This window comes from Lissotriton helveticus, chromosome 3_1, assembly GCF_964261635.1.
Source record: "Lissotriton helveticus chromosome 3_1, aLisHel1.1, whole genome shotgun sequence".
In the NCBI taxonomy this organism is placed as follows: Eukaryota; Metazoa; Chordata; class Amphibia; order Caudata; family Salamandridae; genus Lissotriton; species Lissotriton helveticus.
The window spans coordinates 120077377-120103368 of record NC_136061.1 but is presented as its reverse complement, the minus strand read 5'-3'; positions in this window follow the sequence as shown (position 1 = coordinate 120103368).

Sequence of the window (25992 nt, the reverse complement as noted above, 5' to 3'; positions counted from 1 at the left end):
AAAATTGGTTTGACCACCTCCATTTCTGTCTTTGGCATATATTTGAATATACCAAGGCAGTCTGAGGAAAAAGTGCCATTAATTGCTCAAAGGTGTCCTTTAAAAGCATTTCCAGACCTACACCAGTCAAAGTGCCCAAGTCATTACCTCCACAGTGCACAATTAACAGGTCAGGTTTGGGCAAATGCATAAAGGTTTTCACCAATGGTATCAATTGGTGACATTTTAATCCTCTGTGGCCAAACCACTTAATTTCCACATCTTGTAAATTGAGGTTAGGTAATTTCCTGTTTTCAACGTACCTTTGAGCCCAGTGAATATAACTATGTCCAACAATCCAGACAGAAAACATGGTGAGAGAAGGTTCTCCTGCAGTCAGATGAAGTGTGGCAATGAAATGGCAGTTGAAAAAATGAGAGTTTGAAATGAAAAAAACTGTGGAGTTTCTGTGTTCATGAAGCAGTAACAGTGATTGGTGGATTTTGATTGCTGAAAACAAAAAGTTAGGGTGCACGGATGTGTTCTTTGAAAGATGTATTTTGAGTGGTCAATAAAAAATCATTAAATGAAAGAATGCACTGGATATGCAGGTGCACTGAGAGTTCAGAGTTCAATTGCAACATTGTTGTGTGAACTTGCAAACAACAGAGGTCTTCCAGGAGGTGGTTGCCATGCAGATAAGGCAGAAAGGGCAGAGGGGGGATGGGTTTTCATTTGAAAAAAGTGAGGGAAGACTTTTGATTGGGTGACATGAGAGATATGTGTGAAGAATTACAGCATTTCTGTGCTTTTCATAGCTGCAGACTCTGGAGTGCATACCTTTTGCTCTGCTGCAGACAAATTGGTGTGTTTCTGAGACTGTTTTCAAACTCAAAGTATTTGCTAAGGTGAGAAAATATTTCTTTACTTTAGATAGAGAATAGTGTGCTTTAAGGAGAAAATTATGATTTATGTGGCGCAAATTGCTTGTAAATATGCTCTCACATGTGTATGGAAAATTTTGATTTTGAATGTTTGTGTTACATAGCCATGTTAAAAGTGACCCAACCATGCTGGAAAGGCAATCAAAAAATGCTTTCATGTGTTTTAATGACATTTTAAGTCATTTTCCCATGTGCAGTGTTTAGAAATTATGATTTGAAAATCGTTTTTGGGGAAAAGGAATTGTTTTTAAAATCATGACAAGGAGATAATGGTGTATACTTCTTTATAAGGCTATTGACTGTCCCTGATGTTATTTTTCTCATTTTAGTGTAAGATCTTTCTCTGTGGCGCAAATTGCTTGTAAATATGCTCCCACATGTGCATGGAAAATTTAGAGTTTGAATGTTTGTGTTACATAGCCATGTTAAAAGTGACCCTACCATGCAGGGAAGCCAATCAAAAAACGCATTTATGTGTCTTAAGGACATTTTAAGTCATTTTCCCATGTGCAGTTTTTAGAAATTATGATTTGAAAATCGTTTTTGGGGAAAAGGAATTGTTTTTAAAATCATGACAAGGACATAATGGTGTATGCTTCTTTATAAGGCAATTGACTGTCCCTGATGTTATTTTTCTCATTTTAGTGTAAGACCTTTCTCTGTGGCGCAAATTGCTTGTAAATATGCTTCCACGTGTGCATGGAAAATTTTGATTTTGAATGTTTGTGTTACATAGCCATGTTAAAAGTGACCCAACCATGCTCGAAAGGCAATCAAAAAACGCTTTCATGTGTTTTAATGACATTTTAAGTCATTTTCCCATGTGCAGTGTTTAGAAATTATGATTTGAAAATCGTTTTTGGGGAAAAGGAATTGTTTTTAAAATCATGACAAGGACATAATGGTGTATGCTTCTTTATAAGGCAATTGACTGTCCCTGATGTTATTTTTCTCATTTTAGTGTAAGACTTTTCTCTGTGGCGCAAATCGCTTGTAAATATGCTCCCACATGTGCATGGAAAATTTAGATTTTGAATGTTTGTGTTACATAGCCATGTTAAAAGTGACCCTACCATGCAGGAAAGCCAATCAAAAAACGCTTTTATGTGTCTTAAGGACAATTTAAGTAATTTTCCCATGTGTAGTGTTTTGAAGTTATGATTTGAAAATCGTTGTTGAGGTAAAGGAATGTTGTTAAAATTTATGTGCGCCATATGCCCCCAAATTTCTTTTTCAGGGGTGCAGCAGGGTGTTCTTGAGATACCCCTGCACGCTTGAAAAAAATCCTATTTTGTGATGAGCTAATTGCTAATCACAAATTGCAACCTTCATTCCTATGAGCCTCCTAGCCCATGGAAATGAATGGTTAATTTGCAATTAGCAATTTGCTCATTGCAAATTAGGAATAGTAAAGAATTGCTATTTATTCCTTAAAATTTGGTATTTAGGAAATGCAAAATAGTTTGATGGTACATATGGTGGTTCATCTGTAACAAGATAAGAAGCTTAGGGATACATTTATGATGACTAGCGCAATAAAGTGCACATTACTTACTTCATTGGTAGGCCTTTACATGTATTATCTCCTCTGTATTCTTCATCAAGCGTAACTTTAATCTGCAATCCTGAGTAGGCCTCACCTTAAACAAACCTCTGGATAGGACACACTTTATTGTCATCCTGGATTAATCATTTAAAATGGTAGGGACAGATTTATGATAGGTGTATGCCTCTTTTGTGCCACTGTGCGTCACTTTTATGATGCAGCGATGGTGCAAAAGATTTGCTATGAGGCGACAACATTACAAATTGATGCATTTAGGCAGATATGTCATGGTGTAAAAAAAACGTACCACATAAAACCCAAGCAGCAGTGATGCAAAAGATGCACCATGTCGCAAGACAGGCCTCACTTGGGGCCATATGTATGAAGGTAATTAGCATTTGCAAAGATCAAAATTCTACGAATTTCGGCCTTTGTGAATGTTAATTAGACAAATGGTATGTATCAAACAAGTTTGATGCAAAATAAGGAGTAGCAAAATTTGCTATTCCTTATTTTGCAATTGCACTGAAGGATTTGCAAATTTTGTGACTACTTAAATGCAATGTATCAAACAAAAACTATGTAAAAAATGACATTAAGGATTTGGAAACTATTGTGGTAAATTGGTGGTAATTTGTGAATTCTTTTCAAAAAGCTTTTTTTCAAAAAAACAAAAGGTGCCATATGACGCCAACACATGCCCTTAGGGCATGTATGTGTGCCATATGCCCCCAAATTTCTTTTTCAGGGGTGCAGCAGGGTGTTCTTGAGACACCCCTGCACCCTTGGAAAAATTCCTAATTTGTGATGAGCAAATTGGTAATCGCAAATTAAACCTTCATTCCTATGAGCCTCCTAGCCCATGGAAATGAATGGGTAACTTGCAATTAGCAATTTGCTCATCGCAAATTAGGAATGGTAAAGAATCGCTATTTATTCCTTAAAATTCGCTATTTAGGAAATGTAAAATATTTTGATGATACATATGGCAGTTCATCTCTAACAAGATAAGAAGCTTAGGGATACATTTATGATGACTGGCGCATCACCAGGGATGTGACAGTCATCCTGCGCCGCTGTTCCGCCACCCATGGTGTGCTGCATTTACAATGCGGCGCAGCACGGGGCAAAAATGGCACAGATGCGTGACGCATATGTGCCGTAAAGGTGGCGCATTGCTGGAGTTGTATCGCAAGTGCGATGCAGCTCCAGCAAGGCTCAGGGGTGCCGCATCTCCACAATGCTGCGTCAAGACCTATGCCAGCTTCAAGCAGGCGCAGGGTTTTGACGCAGCTTTCTCCTATCTGATTGTAAATGCGGCACACCATGGGTGGCAGAGCAGTGGTGCACGTTAACTGGTGCATGCCTGGGGATGTGCCATTTAATATAAATCTGCCCCTTTACATTTAAGTATGTGCAGGGGACACAGAGTCGGTGAGGCTTATCCAAGGTTAAGAAGAGATGAGTCCTGTTCAGCGAATAATTAGACATAGGCTTCACCTGCTCAGCATTGCTGGACATGGCTAAATAATAGCTGCTAAATGTTAATCTTGTTAAACAATTTTACTATTATAATCTCTGAGATTTGTCTCTTACTCTGCAACATCTCATTGTTGTTATCTTTCTTTAAAGATAAAGACAACCTCAACATGAGCGACAATCTGCAATCAGTTGATTTTGACCTCATCATCGAACTTGTAATTGAAACATCAGTGGATGTTGATCCTTTGGATGATTTAAATCCTGAGGATGAAGAAGAGCGTGATGAGGATGCAGATTTGTCCGAACTATATGATATAGGATGGGAAGCTGACCTGCTTGAGCCTTTGGAAATATAAACATTTATTTTTAAATTTTATAATTAATAAAAAGTAAAAAGGTAAACCGTTTAATTTAAAAATAAAGACACCTTCAAAAACAGGTTATGTGTAGTGTCTTCAATAAAATATTAAAATATGTTCATAAAATTAGATCAGATTCACATATAAAATAGCATAGGTAACATAAATATAAATGTCATTTCTTTTCTGGTATTTTTGTATTGTAAGATTGCCAATGACTAAAAAATCTTCAAATTAAAATGTCAAGTAGTGTGTTAAGTTTTTGATCACTGTTACTGATTTACTGTTTGGTAATAATGTTTAATAAAATGTTTTATTATATTTTTCCACAGATTCAACTGCAGATCATTTCAAGATTTCACCATGCCTACAATACAAAGACAGATAAAGGCTGCAAAACGTCAAAGACAGCAGGTGAAAACAAAAACCCAGCAGTCCTCTAACAAAAAGATTTCTCAAGCCACGAAGAAAGCACCGGGTAAGACCTCTAAATATTTCATAAGAAATATTTGTATTAAAAAAAAAATTACTACAGAAAATGTTTCAGTCCATAAAACGAAAAGGAAATCAAATGGAAAGAAAAGGACAATGAAAAATGTTACTGCTAGAGCAAGAGATAAATCTGTGCATGATAGTAGAAGGAAACAACAGTTTAGGGAGATTCGTAAACGAATGTTCCGCAACAGGATAATTGGCAATTTGTTAAAAAATATTAAGAAAGGTCAACAGAAACTAGTTTTTTATAAGAGAAAAAAAAAAGTTGAGAAAGTTATTGATCAGGCATTTGAAATTAAACGTAAGTTATTTATTTTGATAATCAATAGAATTAGGAAGCTAAACAAGGCAATTTTTGATTTCAAAAGAAATAGTAGATGGAAGAGAATAGTTAATCGTAGTAATTTTTGTGAAGTTTTTTCTGTAGAATGGATGCATAGTTCAAGCTGTGAGGCATTTTTTAATGAGGAGAGTTATTTCCAGGATAATGATTTGGTGCATGCAGTTGACACCAGTGGTCGTGCTTATGAAGTGAAAGATGGTTGTCCAGTTGAAAAAGAAAAACTTGTGACAACAGAGGCAGAAGAGGTGTTAGGTAATGAGGTTTTAGGAAGACGTGCTAAGGATCCTGTGTACACCTGGAAGTGTAGTAGTATTTGCAGTGTGCGACAGGATTCCATCAATTTGCTTTGTGATTTTGTACGGTCATTTAACAAAAAAAGTTTGAAGCAGAAAATGATGTTGTTGCAAGAATTAGATCCTTGCAGAGTAAGAGAAGTGACAGGTTTGCATGGTCATTCACTGGCTTGTCTTTCCAGGAGAGTATGTCAGAGTGTTTTTCATCATTTCAGGATGCTAGCAGTGCATCATAATAAAGTGAGGAAATTAGTTAGAATGTTGTATTATGCTAAGAGTCCAGCAATTATGCTGAAACAATTATGCGCTGCTCTTTTGCATGGTTCTGAAATAGATGTGAAGAATATATGTGAAGAAATTGAGTTTTGTTACTTTGGAAGTAAAGAGGAGAATGTTGAAATTGAGCAAGAAGTAGAGGGTCATGTGGAAGATAGTGTACAGGTTTCCAGTACAGATAATTTCCAGAGGGAAATTGCGACGTTTGAGGTGAAATCAAGTGAGAGGCCTAATTTCACTTGTGTGTGTTGTCGACGCACTTATTATAAGAATCAGACTAAGTTAGTGGATTTATATGCAAAAAGTGAAAGGGAAAATAATAGTGAATGGAAGGATTTTGCAACATACTTGATGGTAGAAAATTGTTTTGATTTGGGATTGGATCAACGTGTGTGTACTTATTGTTGTAACAAATTAAAACAAAACCAGATGCCTGCTAGAGCAGTTCATAATAATCTGGAATTGGTTGAGATTCCTTCTGAATTGAAGGACTTAAATACTTATGAATCTATTTTGATTCAAAGTATCCATCCCTTTCAGGCTATTGTAAGAATGGAGCCAAAGACAGGGAAATTGCCTCCATCAGATTTACAGAGAGGATTAAAGGGAAGAGTTGTTTATTTGCCTCTAGATTTAAAAAAAAACATTAACACAATTGGAGTAGAAAAAGTGGAAGAGGAACCTCTGGTTATCTTAGTTAATGGGGTTCCGACAAAGAATAAGAAAATATGGCAAGATTTAGTAGATGTTAGGAAAGTCAAAAAGGCAACATTGTATTTGAAAAAAAAAAAAAAATACTACAAGAATGTATATGTTGCAGAAGAGGAAGTAAGTGAGGAAGAGGATAGCGATTTGTGTGCTGGTCAAATTGAGAAAGTAGAACCCTCTACTAGTGAAGAAATATATGAACATTATAGTGTTCATCCTTTGCATTCCAAGGAAGTCATGGGGAATGCTATTGAGTTGTTTCAAATGAAACAAGCCAAAGGGAGTCCCATTACTGTTTGGGAGGAAAGTTTGGAAGCTCGGTGTTTCCCACAGCTTTTTCCAACAGGTCAGGGAGGAAGATATGATGAGCGACCTCATCAAATTCCTGCTTCTGAATACCGGACTTTGCGATTGTATGCAGGAGATGCTAGGTTTCGACAATGCATTCCTTATTTGTTTCATCTCCTGTTTGAAAGCGATCTGTCTGGACTGTCATATGCAGTGAACCACATCTTGAAAAGTGGTATACACATGCAAAACATCTCGGCAAGTGACTTTATGGATAAAGTCAATGTCCAAGATAGTATTTTGGATTCTCACCTGATTAATCTCATGGCGTGTCAGCGTGGTACTAATGAGTACTGGTACCGTCGTCATGGTGATTTAAAATGTATGCTGAGGAACTTAGGTACTCCCACATGGTTCCTCACTCTGAGCTGTGCCGAGTATGGCTGGGAAGACTTACTTGAATTTCTACGAGAGGCAAATGCTAACGTAGATAACATCGAATTCAAGACACCCGGAGAACTGTGCTCTTTGGATCCAGTCAATGTATGTAGGTACTTCAATCATAGATTTGAAGCTATGATGTCTTTCATCATGAATAAGAAGAATCCACCTCTTGGAGAGGTGTTGGATTTCTTCTGGAGAAAGGAGTACCAAGCAAGAGGTGCTCCTCATATACATATGTTGCTGTGGATCAAGGATGCACCTAAATTTGGAACGGATCCAGAAGACTCAGTGATGAGTTTCATCCAACAGTATTCTACGTGTGCTGTTCCAAACGCAAAGGAGAAGAAAAGCCTAAGAGAAAAAGTTCTGCGTTTCCAAAGCCATCGATGTGGAAAGTACTGCCGTCGTAAATTCCGAAACAAAGACAAGTTCTACACTAAATGTCGTTTCGGCTTTCCACGACCGGTGATTTCTAAAGGAAGAGTAAACAGTTTGATGTCTTCGTTGCGACACAATGTCATGAAGAAATCACCTAAAAACACTTACAATTTGAAGAGGAACGAAGAGTCCAAGTACATCAACGACTACAACCCGGTGATTTTGTCCATGTGGAATGCTAACATGGATATACAGTTTGTGGCTGATAACTGTATGGCTGTGGCGCGGTATGTGACGTCTTACATCACCAAAAAAGAGAAGACAGAATTGAAGGATATGTGGGAGGACATTTCCCATGAAAAGAGCCTCAGCAAGAAGTTGTACAGTTTCAGTCTGAAGATGTTGTCGCATCGAGAAATCGGAGCGTACGAATGTTCTGACCGGTTGTCTTCAGCAAGTCTCTATGCCAAGTCCAGGAGTATCGTTTGGGCGAGTCTTGGTCTTGCTGCAACGCGTAATCGAGTTCTCAAACCTGTGCGGGAAATTGAGTATTTGGCGGAAAAGGAGCCAAACAGTACCGACATTTTGAAGACCAACATGTTGGATACATATTATCCAAATCGAAGCAGTCACCTCGAGAATGTTTGTCTGTATGAGGTTCTGCAAAATTACATATTCAAGAGGAACATCAAAGAAGATACTGAGAAAGGAGTGTATGCTGTAATAGGAAGTGAGGGATGTCTGGTCAAGCAAAGAAAATGCCACTTGGTAAACCATCGAAAATTGAGTGGCGAATCTCCTGAAAAAAAGGAGTTTTTCTATTTAGCACTTTTGCAACTTTTCAAGCCTTGGCGTGCAGAAGAGGAACTGCTTGGAGATTTTCTCTGTTACGAAGACTCTTTCAATGCCGCCAAGGAGACCATAGAATGTCCTGCTTTTCCCAAATATGTAGAAATGTTGAATGCGGAAATTGAGCAGGAAGCAACAATTGCAGCCGAGATTGCCAGAGACAGTTCTCAGGACAGTCAGAGTTCTGCTTCATTGAGTCAGGATCCACTAGGAGGACCTGTTATCGAAAATGAAGCTGCCACTGCTATGAATGAAGTGGAAAGAGCCATGGCACATGCTCAAGAGGATGCGGTTAACTTAGAAGAGTTGGAAAGGCAACTCAACGTTGAGCAGAGGAAAATATATGACGAAGTTACCATGCAAATTGATCATGGATTAAGTCATGATAAGAAAGAGTGCTCATGTACGTCGTTGAAGCCTGTCCGACTGTACGTGAGTGGAGAAGCGGGAACTGGAAAAAGTTTCCTCATTAAAGCAATTTCATGCTATTTGCAGGAAAAGACAGAGTCATCGCTGTCTTGTGTTGTCACTGCTCCAACTGGACTGGCAGCACATAATATTAAAGGGATTACTTTACATCGTTTACTGATGCTGCCAGTGGAGCATGACAACAAATTAGAATATCACAAGCTATCTGGAGATGCTTGTTTTGAAGTTTCAAGAATCTTGAGGAAAATGAAACTTCTTATCATTGACGAAGTAAGCATGGTTTCCAATGTCATGCTTGCCTTTGTGCATTTGAGGATGCAAGAAGTTCTCAAAACAGAGTATGATGTGTTATTTGGTGGCAAACACATCATTGTTTTCGGAGATCTTCTGCAGCTGACACCAGTGAAAGGGCAACCTGTGTTCAAAATGCTCACGCATGAAGATACCAGGAAGTGCCTAGGCAGCATTGGCAACGTCAATATATGGTTAAACTTCAATTATGCTGAACTGCATGAAAATATGCGTCAGGCGAAGGATGAAGTTTACAAGACTATTCTACAAGATGTTAGAATTGGAAAAGTGACCGAGCATGGAAAAGAAGCTTTACATGCACGATTACTGTCAAATTTATATCCAGAACAAGATGTTGTGCCTGAGAATATTTTTCAGAAAATTACTGAAAAGAAATCTGGAATATGTTTGATGCCAACTCTTGCAGAATGTGCCAAATTTAACAACAAAATGTTGCATTTAGAAAAGCAAGAGATCGTGAAACTGGAAGCTATTGATAGAGTAGAGCATATGGGATCAACAATTATTTTGTCTGAGAATCTGAAAACAAAATTGGATTCATTAGAGAAGAGTATATCTAAAACTGCAGGTTTTGAAAAGACTCTGAATGTGTGCTTGAACTGCCGTATAATTTTAAGAAGGAATTTACATGTTGAAAGAGGTCTGGTAAATGGATCAATGGGTAATGTTGTTGATTTTGTGAAATATAGAAATAGAGATGGAATTGAATTTTTAAAAATTAAATTTGATGGCATTGAGGAAGTACAGCTAATTGCTCGTTGTTCTGCTAGATTTTTGCTTGTAAAAGACTTATATGTTCGCCGTAAGCAGTTTCCTGTTTGCTTGGCATATGCGGTGACAATCCATAAATCGCAAGGTTTAAGTGTAGACAGTGCATTGGTGAATATTGGCAGTTCTGTGTTCAAGGAGGGTATGGCATATGTGGCATTGTCACGAGTTAGAACTTTATCGGGATTGTACTTGATTGAGTTTGATGTCACAAAAATTTGTGCAGATCTAGATTGTGTTAAGGAATACAATAGGTTAAGAAGAGAGTATGCGCCACATTTGCCTCAGTTTCCTTTGTTTGAGAAACGTGTGGTAGGCCGGAAACGAAGAAATGAGAACAATACTGGGGAGGTTGTAGCAAAAAGACAAAAAGTCAATGAACCTAAAATTACAAGCAGAAACAAAAAGGATTCTGTTGAAGATGTTGTTGGTTTTCAGTTTGAAAACAGTTCTGGTGTCAACTGCTATGCTAATGTAGTAATTAATGTTTTGTTTTCTCTAAAAAATGTAAAAGAAGAGATTGTGGTCAATTCTGATCAAAGATTTTGCAGTTTGTTAAATTCTGTGTTAGAGAAATGTACCACTGATAGAAGAAACATAGAAAGTGTGTCTGAAATTCGAAATCTGTTAGACAGATGTTCAGGCCAAACACAATTCTCTCAAAATATTCAGCAAGATTGTCAGGAGTTTTTAATGTATATGCTTGATGTATTACATGCTGAAGGTGTAGATGTAGATCAGCTGTTTGGGCTTTCTTATCAATGGCAGCATGACTGCGAGAACTGTATGGTATCAAGTACTACTAGTGTAGACTCAGAAAGATTTATATATTTAACCTTGCCAGACAGTAAATCAGTCTCCTTTAATAAGCTAGTAAAAGCTGCTAATCACAACATGGAGTGTAGCCAATGTAAATCTGAAATGACGTCCACATTATTTATACGAACATATGGCCAGTACGTCATTTTAATGTTCCAACGGTGTAGGCCTGATGGAACAAAATTGACAACTTTAATAAAAAATGTTGTAGCTTCGCAGTTGTCAATATCAGGAAGGACTTTTGTAACTACAGCAATTATATATCATGACGGCCCTTCAATAACATCAGGACATTACACAGCTTATTTAAAGTCTAGAAATGGCTGGTCATTCTGCAATGATTCTGTTTTAATTTTCAAAAAAAAATTGCCGTATGACCTTAAAAACTCTTACCTGGTGTTTTTAAAACCAAAATTTTAGGGAGATAATTTCGGGATGTGTTGTGTGGAATTTCAAGAAGTTCTAATGGCTCCTACACTACTTGGCCTTGAGGATAAGTGTAGTTCAGAGACATGACTTCTAACCACAAGACTGGACATCATGGAGAAATAAGTGCACTTTGAATGAGTTCAGAAAAACTGTTTCTTTTTATAAGCTAATTGAAGCAGCCAATCAAAACATGGAGTAGAGGGAATGTAAGTCTGCAATGCTGTCTACTGTTTTACATTGCTTTGTGATTAAAAGTGATGTAGAGAATTAAATAATTGTAGTAGTCATAGAGGTAGTGTAAGTCTGCTTGTAGCAGTGTCATAGGAAAAGTAGAACATGACTGAGCAAGAAGGGGAAGATATTACTATTCCAGGATTGTGAAAATGATCTTCAACATTTTAATTCTGAAAGTTGCGGAAATGTGAAAAGACGGGATTGGCTAACAAGAAATCCAAGAGTTATACATGGCTCTGACAAGATTTGGCCTTGTGGAATCTTGTGGTAGAGAGCAAGAAGTCATTTATTGTATGTAACATGTTTTTAAAAACGATGGAGATTTTCTTTCAGAAAGTGGCGGGCTGAAAGTAATAACAGCACAAAAGAGTGTAAGCTGTTCATAGGACATCCTTGGACGTCATGGAAAGTAAGTTAACTTTAAGGAGTTCTGATTTTTGATTTCTGATGTTGTATGGGTTTTTTAAACACAATCATTTTGATTGTGTTTTTTTTTCCCCGCTGTTACATGATGAATACCTTCAAGTCACTGTTTTTAGTGAATTTTGATACATTCTGAGAACAGCAAAAATAAACCATTTAACATGTATAATTAATTCTGTACTGTTTGCATTTATGATGTATATGTAGAACTGTGTAGGAGGCATGGAGAAGGTGAGGCTTCTGTAAGTGTCAAAGTTGTTGCATGCAGTGCTGCACTTCTGCGTATTCTTTCATATGCTAGACTACATCTGCACAATGAGATACCTAAGCAAAGGAAACACAAGTGATGTGATTGTGAAATGAGCAAAATAAATTGCATGTATTTCAATTACATCACCTGTGTTTCCTATGATTACGAATCACATTGTGCAGATCAAGTTTAGGTCTGTCCAGGGAAACATAGGAGGTTTGGACTTTGTTGAAGATTGCAGTGCACATGACTCACTTCATTGGTAGACCTTCACATGTATTATGTCCTCTATTCTCTTCAACAACTCGAATTTTCATCTGCAACCCTGAGTAGGCCTCACCTGAAACAAAACTCTGGATAGTAGACATCTTATTGGCATCCTGAAGCAATTATTTAAAATTTTAGTGTCTTGCAACACTTTTCTGAAGCAACAGCAATGCAAAATATGCACCATGTTTTAAGATAGGCCTCACTTCATCTGCATCAAGATAGTGTTAGTTTAAAATGTATATCTTTAGGACTGTGTAGCTTCTGTAAGTGTCAAAGTTGTTGAAAAACTGTTTGTCCTTCAATCTTTGCCCTTGTCTTTTGTAATTTTGTAATACATGTTTTTATATTTTTCTAATGTTTGTTCTCTCTTTCACAGATTGAAAGTATAAAAACAAAAAGTGAGTAATTTAACGACAATTATAAGGTAAATATTTTGTACTCTTTTCGTTACATTTCTATCACATTGAACTACTATTAGTTCCACTGCTTCATTTCTTTAATCCTCAGTTTCCTGCCTTTGCTACTTCCCTCATTCCTTTCTCTATGACCTACTTACTCAACTCCTTCCACTCTTTTTCTCAGTCCCTCTCTTCTCATAGTTCCTCACTCTTGTTCACTCACTCCGTCTCTATTACTCTTAGTGTCTTTGACTGATCACTGTATCACTATTTGTTCATAATGCTTTCTCTGTGTAGTTGAAGCACACTAAGTGCCATATTATGAATACAGCCAATAAAATTATTGCTCTTTTTATTGGCAGAAAACTGGTGCAAAAGCGGCTTTAGCTGCAGTTTTCTGCCGCAAAAGCAGCTTTAGCGACACATTTCTGCCGATAAAAGCTGCAAAACTCTTATTGCCTATGTTGATAATATGCCCCTATGTTATTTACATTAGGGCTATATTGTCCAGTATAAGAATCAAAATTGCTCTCCAAAGACACCAGGCAAAGCAGACGCTCCCTCAAACAGATCACCAAGCGCAATTTTCCCTACTTACAGCCTAGCCTGTTCTCTGTCGAGACTTTAGCAATCTTTAGACCACAAGATAAGAGCTTTTCACATGGAAGAGTCAGACATATTGCAATTCTACTTAAGAAACAAGCATTGGCATAGACAATAGGTCTCGCTTTTGGGACCTTATACGTGTTTAGACATGCAACAGTTGATGTTGCTGCACCAAGGATATTATGCTCCATAACTAAATACTTAGAAGGTCCCAAAGGCGAGACCTATTGGCTATGCCAATGCTTGTTTTTCTTTCACTTCATTATCTATTTTGTTTTTCACAATTATACCCTCTTCTGTCTTTTCTTCGGTAAATAGATCTATTAAACAGTATCTCTTCTTTACTTCCTATAGCTGTCTTTCTTTTAACATCACTCTCTGTTTACTTTCCTTATACTTACACTTTTTTTAAAAAAAAAAGAAATTTTTTGGTTAGCTCCCGGTCCGCGTACCGGGAAGCTAACCCGGGAGCGAACCAAAAGAAATAGAGCTTGCCAGAGTGCTAAACATTGTAGCAATTTTTTTTTTGAAGGGAAGGTAGTTCTGAAAAGAACTTTTTTTTAATATTTTTGTTGTTTTATATTTTTTTTGGTATTTTTTGAACATTTTTTGTTTTTTTTGTATTTTTTCAACGATTTTATATTTTTTTTGGTTTTTTTGGGGGGGGGGGGGGAACAACAAAAAACAGGCGTTGAAAAGGGCTCAACAGGAGCAAAAAAAAATTACTGGGGGCGGTTAGGGCAATCATGGTGTTCGTATGCAAGGTTCAGTGCATTGATGCTCATGTTGCCACAAGCTAATAATGCACGACAGTGCATACATAAATGTATCATATGCCCAAAATTTGGTTGGATATTTGGCACAGTTTCCCGTGCCTCCTCTGGTGTTAAGGAAACCGATGTTGTTGATCTCGCCACAGGAGTTGCTCTAGGATTGTCCATCATATCCCTTAATTCCGCCCGGCTGTAATTTAGGGGATGTTTCCTCGTCATATGCCTATGCATGGTGTGATTGCCATAACTATATTTTTTGTCCGTCCCTCTGGACAATTGTTCCTTGCATATGAGGCATGTTGCGTACCTGGCATTGACCTTTTTTTGGCCAGGAGGGATGGAAAAAAACTGCCAGATGAAACTGGCTTTCTTTCTTGAAACCCGGGGCAACTCTTCCAGGAACTGTGGTTGTTCTCCCTCCTCATCCATTTCTTCATCTTCCTCCTCAGTGTTGGTAACCACCTGGGGAGGTGGTCCTCTCTTCCCATGAGGAGGTGGAGGTGGTGGTGGGGGTGCACCAGCTGCAGCAATCAATGAAGCCATTTTCACACAACCAAAATAGGTCTTCCAAGAAGCAAAATAGGTCTTCCTCTCACAATGATGAAAGTCAGAGTGAGGAAAGAAGGAGGGGTTTTCATCATTTGGAAAAAACAATACTTCTCAACCAATGAAAAGTGTTATTTTTAGGTCACCTGACCTAGCCTTCCATAATTATGAAACTAAAAGTGAAATGAACCAATGAAAAGCTTTATTAACAAGTCACATGACCTCTAACGCTCATGTTACGCGCTGCGGAACGCTCCCCGGTTAGCTTCCGGTTCGCTGCGCTTCGCGCCTCGGTCCGCGCCCCGGGACACTTCCGGGTGCGCTAACGCAATACGTCACAAGACGCATTTCGCGGCAACGCGATACGTCGCGCTTTCGCGCCGCGGATCGCTTCCGGGGAGTTGCGTTTCGCGCCTCGGTCCGCGCCCCGGGGCACTTCCGGGTGCGCTAACGCAGTACGTCATAAGACGCATTACGCGGCAACGCGATACCGTCACTATGTTGATTTCTTACCGGTTCGCGGACCGGATCGCGGAATCAGATTGAGCTAACGGGAAGCTTCCCGGTTAGCGGACCGGGAGCGAAACAAAAAAATATTTAAAAAAATTATTAATAAACATATAAAATATATTTTTGGATTTAAAGAAGAATAAATTTTACAGCTATAGATATTAGCTTTTAAAAAACCAATGAAATTCATTGAAAAAACCATAGGTTATAGACCATATATAGTTAGGAATTAGCATTTACAAAACCTTAAAAATTCACTGAAAAAACCATAGGTTATACACCATATATAGTTAGGAATTAGCATTTAAAAAACCTTATTTTACTCACACAAAACCAATGAAATTCCATATATAGTTAGTTGTACTAACTATATATCGCGCACCCGCAATCCACTGCTGATCATGTCACATATTACATCATTCATGACATGGTCAGTGACATCACTGATGACATCACTGATGACATCTCAAATGACATCACTGATGACATCACTGATGACATCTCAAATGACATCACTGATGACATCACTGATGACATCTCATTTGACATTACTGATCACATCACTGATGACATCATTCATGTGATAATACGATGAACCTCTTCAGACTCTAATATAACCTTAGATACACTCAGTGTAAACAGACACTCACAGACTGTCACTCATCCATGGAGTTACTTACACACCTAGTCAGTCATGCAAAGAATCAATCACACCTCCATTTTCACAACTATACAGTTATACACACCTTACTTATTCAAACATATACTAAAACATATTTACTCACTTATACAATCCTGGATACAAGTTCACAATGATCCATACAGCCACTCACACATTCACTGGCTCTTATGCACAGTTATTTATATATGTCAACTCTCACATGTACTGTATTTTACATATGTACTTACTTTGACATGTAGCACTGAGATATCTATTCACTCACCAATACAGTCATGCACACAGTCAACCGCCCATACAGCTGTTTCCACATGCACTTTTGAACCCATACATCTATGCACAGAGTCATACACTTCCCAGCCACCCACATACACACTCAGTCTCCCATACAAATGCTTGGGCAACCAATCAATAACCCATATAGTTACTCATATAGCTACTGATCAACACATGCAGCAGTTTACAGAACAACAGACATAATGATGCACAAATTAAGACAGTTTAGTCACTAACCCATGCACTCAGTGAGACACATTTAACCACTCACTCATACAGTCAGTCATGCACCTACTAAATCCTTCATCCAGACACTTATACATCCACTCATTCTTAAATATGTAAGACATATTTTAACTTTACAGAAAAATACAGTCACTGGATGTTGTCATCAGTGATGTCATCAGTGATGTCATTTGAGATGTCATCAGTGATGTCATCAGTGATGTCATTTGAGATGTCATCAGTGATGTCATCAGTGATGTCACTGACCATGTCATGAATGATGTAATATGTGACATGATCAGCAGTGGATTGCGGGTGCGCGATATATAGTTAGTACAACTAACTATATATGGAATTTCATTGGTTTTGTGTGAGTAAAATAAGGTTTTTTAAATGCTAATTCCTAACTATATATGGTGTATAACCTATGGTTTTTTCAGTGAATTTTTAAGGTTTTGTAAATGCTAATTCCTAACTATATATGGTCTATAACCTATGGTTTTTTCAATGAATATATATATATATATATATATATATATATATATATATATATATATATATATATATATATATATATATATATATATATAACCTACTGGCGGTCGCCAGTAGGTATATATAGTTAGGATTTTTTCTCTATGGGTTTTTTGAAAATTCTATGTCTAATAACTTTGGCGTTTGTGGACGGAATTGGCTGAAATTTTCAGGAAAATGGCACATTTTGTTTCTGAGCAGCCCCTGAAAATTTTGGGGGGGTTCATCAAGGGGGGGCCGAGAAAAAAGGGGGGTCCCAAAACGCGTTTTTCCCATGTTAATTTCCATAGGGCGGTTGGCCTCACTTTTAGCCCGAACGGCTGAATGGATTTGCACGAAACTTGGCAAAATTGTAGGGACTGGTAGCCCGATGTGCCTTTTGTAGGTCTCAATATATGTGCTTCAGTGGATTTTGAGAAATTAAGGTTCAAAAAAAGATATATATCTGTAACCGCGGACTGGGCAGCGCTCCGCTACGCGTACTTTTCGCGCAACGGAGCTTTGTGAAGCGAAGCTGATTGGTTCTCCGGCGTCTGTCAACATTCCAAACAGTCCGTAGCGGCCGCCATCTTGTCTCTCGGTAGGATCGAGAGACAAGAGGAGGCGAAAGCGAAGGGGCAAATGACCATATGGGGGAATAGTAGATCCTCGCTGACCCCCTAGGTTTGATGTGGAGGTTTTAAAAGGGCCCCGCGGGGCAAAAAAAAAAAATAATAATAATAATCGAACGGCTGAATGGATTTGCACGAAACTTGGTAAAATATTAGGGACTGGTAGCCCGATGTGCCTTTGCTAGGTCTCAATATATGTGCTCCAGTGGATTTTGAGAAATTAACGTTCAAAAAAAGATATATATCTGTAACAGCGCTCCGCTTCGCGTACTTTTCGCGTTACGGAGCTTTGCGAAGCTGATTGGTTCTCCGGCGTCTGTCAACATTCCAAACAGTCCGTAGCGGCCGCCATCTTGTCTCTCGGTAGGATTGAGAGACAAGAGGAGGCCAAAGCGAAGGGGGAAATGACCATAAGGGGGCATAGTAGATCCTTCCTGACCTCTTAGGTTTGATGTACCATTTTGCCAAGTTTGGTGTAATTCCGTTCAGCCATTCAGGCTGTAGACGTATGTAAATGTCCTATGGAAAATTGCATGGGGAAAACACATTTGAAAGTGTTGAAATTTAGAACCAATTAAAATGTTACTTTGGTTTTGTATTTGTGTGTGATGAAAGTTAATTGGTTATGTATATATGTCAAATGAGAGGAAACCACAGCCATTTTGTGATACTACTGTCTGAGGTACATTTGTGAGGAATTTTTGGTGGTGAATTTCTGGTGTTTGATTTACACAGTACTAACACTTTTCCTACTTTTGAAAAGGTGAGTTGTTAATTTGTAAGGGGAACTATGTTGTACACTTGAAGATAATTTGAAAAATGTTTTCTGTTATTTATTTGCAGTCCTTCTGTTATACTAAATACTTGATAAAGTTAGTTTTATATTATGTATTACTAAAAACGATAAATGAAAGTGATTATTTTTTTCTGCAATTTACAGCAAGCAATTTCAAAATAAAATGGCTCACAATGAAGAGACCGTGGCAATTTCTTTTGAATCGTCCACTACATTGATTGAAATTGAGAGCACCAATAATGAAACATTGTCACAAGGAGGACATGACTTGTATGATTCCATTAGATTGATTGAAATGGACAGCACCAAGAATGAAATATTGTCACAAGGAGATGACTTGAATGATTCCACTACGTTGATTGAAATTGAGAGCAGCAATAATGAAATATTGTCACAAGGAGGAGATGACTTGTATGATTCCATTAGATTGATTGAAATGGACAGCACCAATAATGAAATATTGTCACAAGGAGGAGATGACTTGAATGATTCCACTACATTGATTGAAATTGAGAGCACCAATAATGAAATATTGTCACGAGGAGATGACTTGAATGATTCCACTACATTGATTGAAATTGACAGCACCAATAATGAAATATTGTCAGAAGGAGGAGATGACTTGAATGATTTTTTTGATCAATCTCTTGATGGCGAATTTATCGAGTGTTTGGAGACCATAGAGTTACAAGAATCATTATTGGAGACTTTTCATGAGGACATTGCTGATGAGGACATGTTACTAGTTCTTTCAAATTTAGAAAATTCTGAAGAATAAATTTATATTTAGAAATCAAAAATTGTTTGAGACTTTATTCATTTTTATTTTTAATTTATGAGGTTGTAGCGAAGTGATTGTAGTATAAAATGAGACTTATAGTATAGAGTGCAACATTTTTATGTTACATGGTAAGTTTACTCATATTTACTTCCCTTCTGCCACTATATTATCTCCAATGTGTATTTGACATCTCTTCTTCATCTCCGGCCTCCTTTCTCTCACTGTGTGTCTCCGATGCATCTTATCGCTGCTATTTTGTGTAATTACAGAAGAGAGTAAAATAAAATAGTTCGGAACGTGAAAAGGGGGCAAAGTAGAGTACTCCTCACCCCCTAGGCCTTTTTAGGCGGTCCCAAAAGGATCAGTTTCTGCTTTCTTGAGAGATTATGGTATGAGTTCCATATACCACAATAACTTGCATTACAACATGCAAGATATCTATCTCCTATTACCAACTTTTGGAGATATTCGCGCTAAGCGCGAATATCTCCAAAAAGTAACACCTGCCCTGAGCAGTTCTTAGCCATGTTATCCAATGGGAGGTGGATAACATGGCTAAGAGCATTAGCTCGGTAATGTATGAATATCGCTGAGTTTTTAGCGATATTCATGCATTGCGGCCGTTTATTATCGCATTTGTGATAAACCTTGATAATAGCAAGGTTTATCTTCGATAATTTCTGATGATGCTTAGCGGTAAAAAATTCGTTGGTAAGCATCGTTAGCGATAAATATTGCTTAACTTTGGTAATATGCCCCAACGTCTGTTAACGTTCGATTCGAAGGAAATGAGGAAGTGTTGAAAAACATTGTCTGCGCCATCTTGCCTTTTTTGAAATGCCACACTTTTGTCGTGCACGGCAGCCATTTTAGATGTCTTGACCAGACCCACTCTCTGCACGCTGTCGATTCGTAGCATGGCTCCTCACCCTCGCAAGCATCTTCCCCAGGCACTGGTCACCCCCGCTCTCTGTCTTATGCATGGGCAATAAACCTCCCCCCATCTGCGCTGCTCTTCCCTGAGAATCACACTGTGCCCGCCCAACACCTCCCTTTCGCCCTATTCACTACCGCACCCTCTGACACTCCTCTTCCTCTGTGTCCGTTGTCCAGGCTATCAGCTAGCCCTGCAGATGTAGTTTATGGCCCCAGCTGTAAAGAATCACCCCTCTTCAAAGGAGTTATAGTAGATCAAGGCCCACACCCGATGAGATCCGTCACACCACACGTGTTCCTACTATCTGAAAACCATCCTGTATTGTGATTGGGGAGGGGACCGAGCCTGAAGCGGAAGATTCCAGGAATCACTCTTTGTACATCAAAGTTTTTACAATTATGTGTCACATTAAAAATATATAGCACTCCAACAAAGTAGTAGGAATATAAAACTTTAATAACATATAAATATATACAACAAAACAAAAACAGTAAAAACATTTAAACAACGAAGAGACCGTGGCAATTTCTTTTGAATTATCCAATAGATTTATTGAAATTGACAGCACCAATAATGAAATATTCTTGTCAGTAGCGGTCTGTTGTGCGAATAGTTCCAAGGCAGCAGAACGCGCTGAAATCTAGATGGCACGAAAGTGATGTCTAGCAAGTTGCCGCCCAGCAAATAACGGCGTGGGGCGCCGCGGGGGTGAGTGAGTCCAGTAGGCACCACAGCTATTCTTACCGGCATTGCAGAATTACTGCTGGGGACAATGCCTGTGCTGTAGCAGGGTCACAGCAGAAACAAAAAGGATTCTGTTGAAGATGTTGTTGGTTTTCAATTTGAAAACAGTTCTGGTGTCAACTGCTATGTTATTGTAGTGGTTAATGTTTTGTTTTCTCTAGAAAATGTAAAAGAGGGGGAGGCAGTCCAAAGTTCCGTTAAAAGGGCAAAGGAAAGGATCGGTGGTTTGAACTATCAGTCAAAAAGGGGAGGGGGTGCAACAATTTTTCCTACCGGGTCACACTGTGCTTTCACCGGAAGTGAGGTCTGCAGGATTCTAGTAATTCAAAGTGAGGCTGGCGCCGACGTCCCGCGGATACAGTTTCGTCACTCCACGGGTGATCATGGCAGTCATTCCCCATCGGGGGTCGGAGACTCCCGCGGCTCCTCTAGAATCTTCAAGGTCGTGGAGGACTACGGTGGTGGAGTCAACCAGTGACCGGGCCATTTCTTTATGCTGGGCCCGCTCTTGCCAGGTCGACCGCCATTTTGAGAGTTCGGTAGCTACTGGCGATCGCGGGGTCAAATGAGCGGACGGGCTCCACCCTGCCGGGCGAGACGTTGCAGCATGGCCACAGTGGAAGAACCCTTTTCCGGGCGCCTGGAGCGCTGAGGGTGCAGCTGGGAAGCCTCCACCTGGGGAGGCGGGAGAGGCCTGTTCGCACCGTCTCTCCCTCCCAGTGCACCCCACGGCGTCTCGCTTGAGATTTGTTATGGCCGGACCAGGCGATGAGGACGAGGGGGGGGGGGGTCGGAGGCATGTGCAAGACATCCCCCCCCAGGGTTGTTGCAGCAATTATACAAGAAAGAAGAAGTGTCCCGTCCGTCTTCGGGCCGGGCTTCCAGTAGATGTCGGCCGGACGCCCCTGGCTCTGGCCCCATGAACGGGTTTCTTGGTTTATTGGCTGCAGCCGGATCCCGTCGGCCTCGGCCCCCCGACCGTTGATGGCCGGACCGGAAGAGCATGTGGCGGGACTACCTGCAACTCTCAAGGGCCACCGCGGCCGGACTGGGAGAGAGAGGGGAGGGTCGAGGAGACATTCCCCCCCCCTGCAACTGTTCAGCGTTGTAAAGGCAATCCCCTGGCCGGGTCCCGCTGGTCTCGGCCTCTCCTCCGGCTACACCCTACGTTAGGATCTCCTGGCCGAGGCGTGGCAGCAGGACCTGCCTTATATGGGCTGCTCCCGGCTGGGCGTAGCCGGAACCCTGCCCCACCTTGGAAGTTTCCAGAGTGGGGGCGGATGTTCTACTGACTTGCATTTTCCCTAGTCTATCGATTTTTTTGGCGTGGCAGGCGGTGGGACAGCGAGGGGTGATTTGGTTTCTCTTACTGTTTTTCTGGTCTCTCACCACTGGCATATTTCGAACGTTTTCTTGTTTCTAGGACATTAATAGGTTTTATCATTACGTTATGTTATCGTTTCTTTGTTCGTTGTTTAATAAAAGTTCATGTTCATCAGTGGCCTACTGATTTTCGATTTCCTATTCTTTTCTTTCCAGGTTGTTTCATGCTAAAGTTTCTGTTAACAGGATACAGTGATCACTTCGTTATTATTGCATATGTCCTTTTCACTAGGGGTGCTCTCTGGTCGGGCCAGATGACGTATGTCTAGTAAATGGTCCGGGTGAAACAGGTGCATCAATCAGTGGGGAGTAGATAGGCATGACAGATTACAACGGGGGAGAAAGGTCCGCATTACGTACCCTTTCACTACTTGCAAAGATTTTCCTACGTTTATTTGCAAACAGGGAATACCTCCAAAAAGAACTAATTCCCAAACAGTCAATGTTCGGACAATCAATCAATCAATGAGGAATGAAATAGGTACGACGTGTTAAAGGCTTGCGTTACCTACCCTTCACTATCTGCAAAGGGAGAGAGAATATTCCTATTCTTCCTCGTTTGCAGGCAGAGAAGATCCTTAAGAGAACCAACTTCGAACAATTCAATGCTCGATTCAAACAATCAACAAGGGGTACTGTGAACACAAATGAACGCCGCTTATGTACATACGCATTGCTATTTTCAACAGGTTGTTCCTAATGTTTCTATTTTAGCGAGGTCAAAAAGAGATCCCATTAGTGGCCTACTGATTTTGCTCGATTCCTTTTGTTTTTTTACACGGTTTTTCGCTATCTGCAAAGACTAAACAGAGTATTTTGACTCTGTGCTTGTTTGTAAATAGAGAATGAACCAAAGAGAACAATCAATTAAATGGAGAGAGAAGCAGGCACGACGGATTACAAAGGGGGCAAAGGGCTGCGTTAACTACCCTTCACTATCTGCAAAGAGAGAGTACTCCTAATAGAAATGAGGGGTGGGGGGCAGCATTCAAAGCAGATCAGTGTGCATAAACACGAAAATGTTTTTACTTACCACGTACTTGACATTCGACAGCTTATGATATTTGCTATTAAAAAAACATTGAAATTCACTGAAAAAACCATAGGTTATAGACCATATATAGTTAGGAATTAGCATTTACAAAACCTTGAAAATTCACTGAAAAAACCATAGGTTATAGACCATATATAGTTAGGAATTAGCATTTAAAAAACCTTATTTTACTCACACAAAACCATTGAAATTCCATATATAGTTAGTTGCACTAACTATATATCGCGCACCCGCAATCCACTGCTGATGATGTCACATATTACATCATTCATGACATGGTCAGTGACATCACTGATGACATCACTGATGACATATCAAATGACATCACTGATGACATCTCACTTGACATCAATGATCACATCACTGATGATATCATTCATGTGATAATACAATGCATCTCCTCACACTGTAATATAACCTCCGTTACACCCAGTGTTAAATAGAGAGTATCATTTTTGAAACCATTGACACACCAATACTAGTTACTACATACGCACTCACTGATTCCTATGTCTACACACACATTCACTTATACAATCATTCATACATACAATCACTCATCTTTACAACACTATCATATGCACTCATACACCTATACAGACACTCACACTCTGCCACTCATCCATGGAGTTACTCACACACCTAGTCAGTCCTGAAAAGAATCAATCACACTTCCATTTTCTCATCTATACAGTTAAACACAGAACACCTTACATTTTTGAAACATATACTAACACATAGTTACTCTCTTATAGAATCACTGATACAAGTACACATTGATCTGCACAGAGTCACACACCTCCCAGCCAGCCATACACACACTCAGTCTCCCATACAAATACTTGTGCAACCAATCAATAACCCATATAGCTACTTATATAGCTACTGATCAACACATGCAGCAGCTTGCACAACAACAGACATACTGATGCACACTTTCAGACAGTTTAGTCACTAACCCGTGCATTCAGTAAGACGCATTTAATCACTCACTCATACAGTCAATCACGCACCTACTAAAACCTTCATTCAGACACTTATACATCCACTCATTCTTCAATATGTAAAACATATTTAAACTTTACAGAAACACATAATCACTGGATGTTGTCATCAGTGATGTCATCAGTGATGTCACTGACCATGTCATGAATGATGTAATATGTGACATCATCAGCAGTGGATTGCGGGTGCGCGATATATAGTTAGTGCAACTAACTATATATGGAATTTCAATGGTTTTGTGTGAGTAAAATAAGGTTTTTTAAATGCTAATTCCTAACTATATATGGTCTATAACCTATGGTTTTTTCAGTGAATATATATATGTATATATATATATATATATATATATATATATATATATATATATATATATATATATATATATATATTGGATATATATATATATATATATATTAGGGAGAGAGAGAGAGATAGAGAGAGAGAGAGAGAGAGAGAGAGAGAGAGAGAGAGAGAAAGAGAGAGAGAGATTTAGATGATAAAAAAGTTTCCACAGGCCTCCATCTCTTTATATCTCCTCAATCAGTCTTTTTGTCTTCTTGCATTCTCAGCTTGGTCGCTGTTCTCCGATGTCCGCTTGTACTTCATCCATTTTTGTGTCTTCTGTCGGCCCTTGCTTTGGCGCTTCCTCGTCCTTAGTTTTCAATTCTCTGAAATACGAGCTATTTCGAGTGATGTGTTAGTGACCTGCTGACGCCGTTATCATTGGCCCTTTTACCTCTGTCACTGTCAACGTGTCTCTTGAGAATGCACTGTCCGATTTCCTCACTTGTCTTTGTTTCACTACCACAGTGTCTCCTTCTTTTATTTTAGTGGTTGTCGTGTGCCGTCTCTGGTCAGCGTAAGCCTTCATTTTTGCTTTTGCTGCTTGGTCTCTTGCAGCAATGTCCTTTTGCTCCACTTTTTCCACCTCTTTCATTTGTGGCAATCTTGTTCTGCTTGAGCGCCCCAACACTAGTTCAGCAGGACATCTGCCTGTGGAGCTGTGAGGTGTGTTCCGATAATCCCTCAGCACCTGACAGAGTGCTTGTCCAATTGAGATCTGTGCTATTTTTGCTCTCTGTATCGCCTTTTTGATTGTCCCCATGAATCGTTCTGCCATTCCGTTTGCTTGTGGCCATAGAGGTGTTATTCGTCGATGATGAATCCCGAGGTATTCCATAAATCTTTTGAACTCTTCGCCAGAGAACGGCGGACCATTGTCTGTCTTCAGTGTCTGTGGCGAGCCCCATGCTGCAAATATGTCATCTAGGACCGGCAGTGTTGCGTTTGCCGATGTTGACGCGACTTGTCTCACTATTAGGAACCTGGAAAATTTGTCTATTATTACCAGCAGGTAATTTCCTGTCTCCAGCGGACCATAGAAGTTGGCTGCCAGCTCTGTCCACACTGCCTTTGGGAGTTGGGACATTTACAGTGGCTCTGGCTTTGATAAGGGCCCTGTTATTTGGCAGATGTGGCAGTGCATTACAGTTTCTTCTACCATGTTGTCTAGTCCCGGAAACTACACTTTTTCTAGCAGCATTTTTTTAGTTGCTACAATTCCTCGATGTGACTCATGTGCTAGTTCTACTGTTCTTCTTCTCAGTGTTCGGGGTATTACTATTCGAGTGCCTCTCATCACTATTCCGTTTTCACTTTCGGAGAGCTCTTCGCTTATCTTTTTGAACGCCAGCAATTCTTCTCTTTCTACCCCTTGTTCCCAATTGCTGTTGCTGTTCACATGTCTCCACCTTTGCTGTTTTGTTATTTTCATTGTTGCTTGCATGGTGGGGTCTTGCTTTGTTTCTTGTTCTAG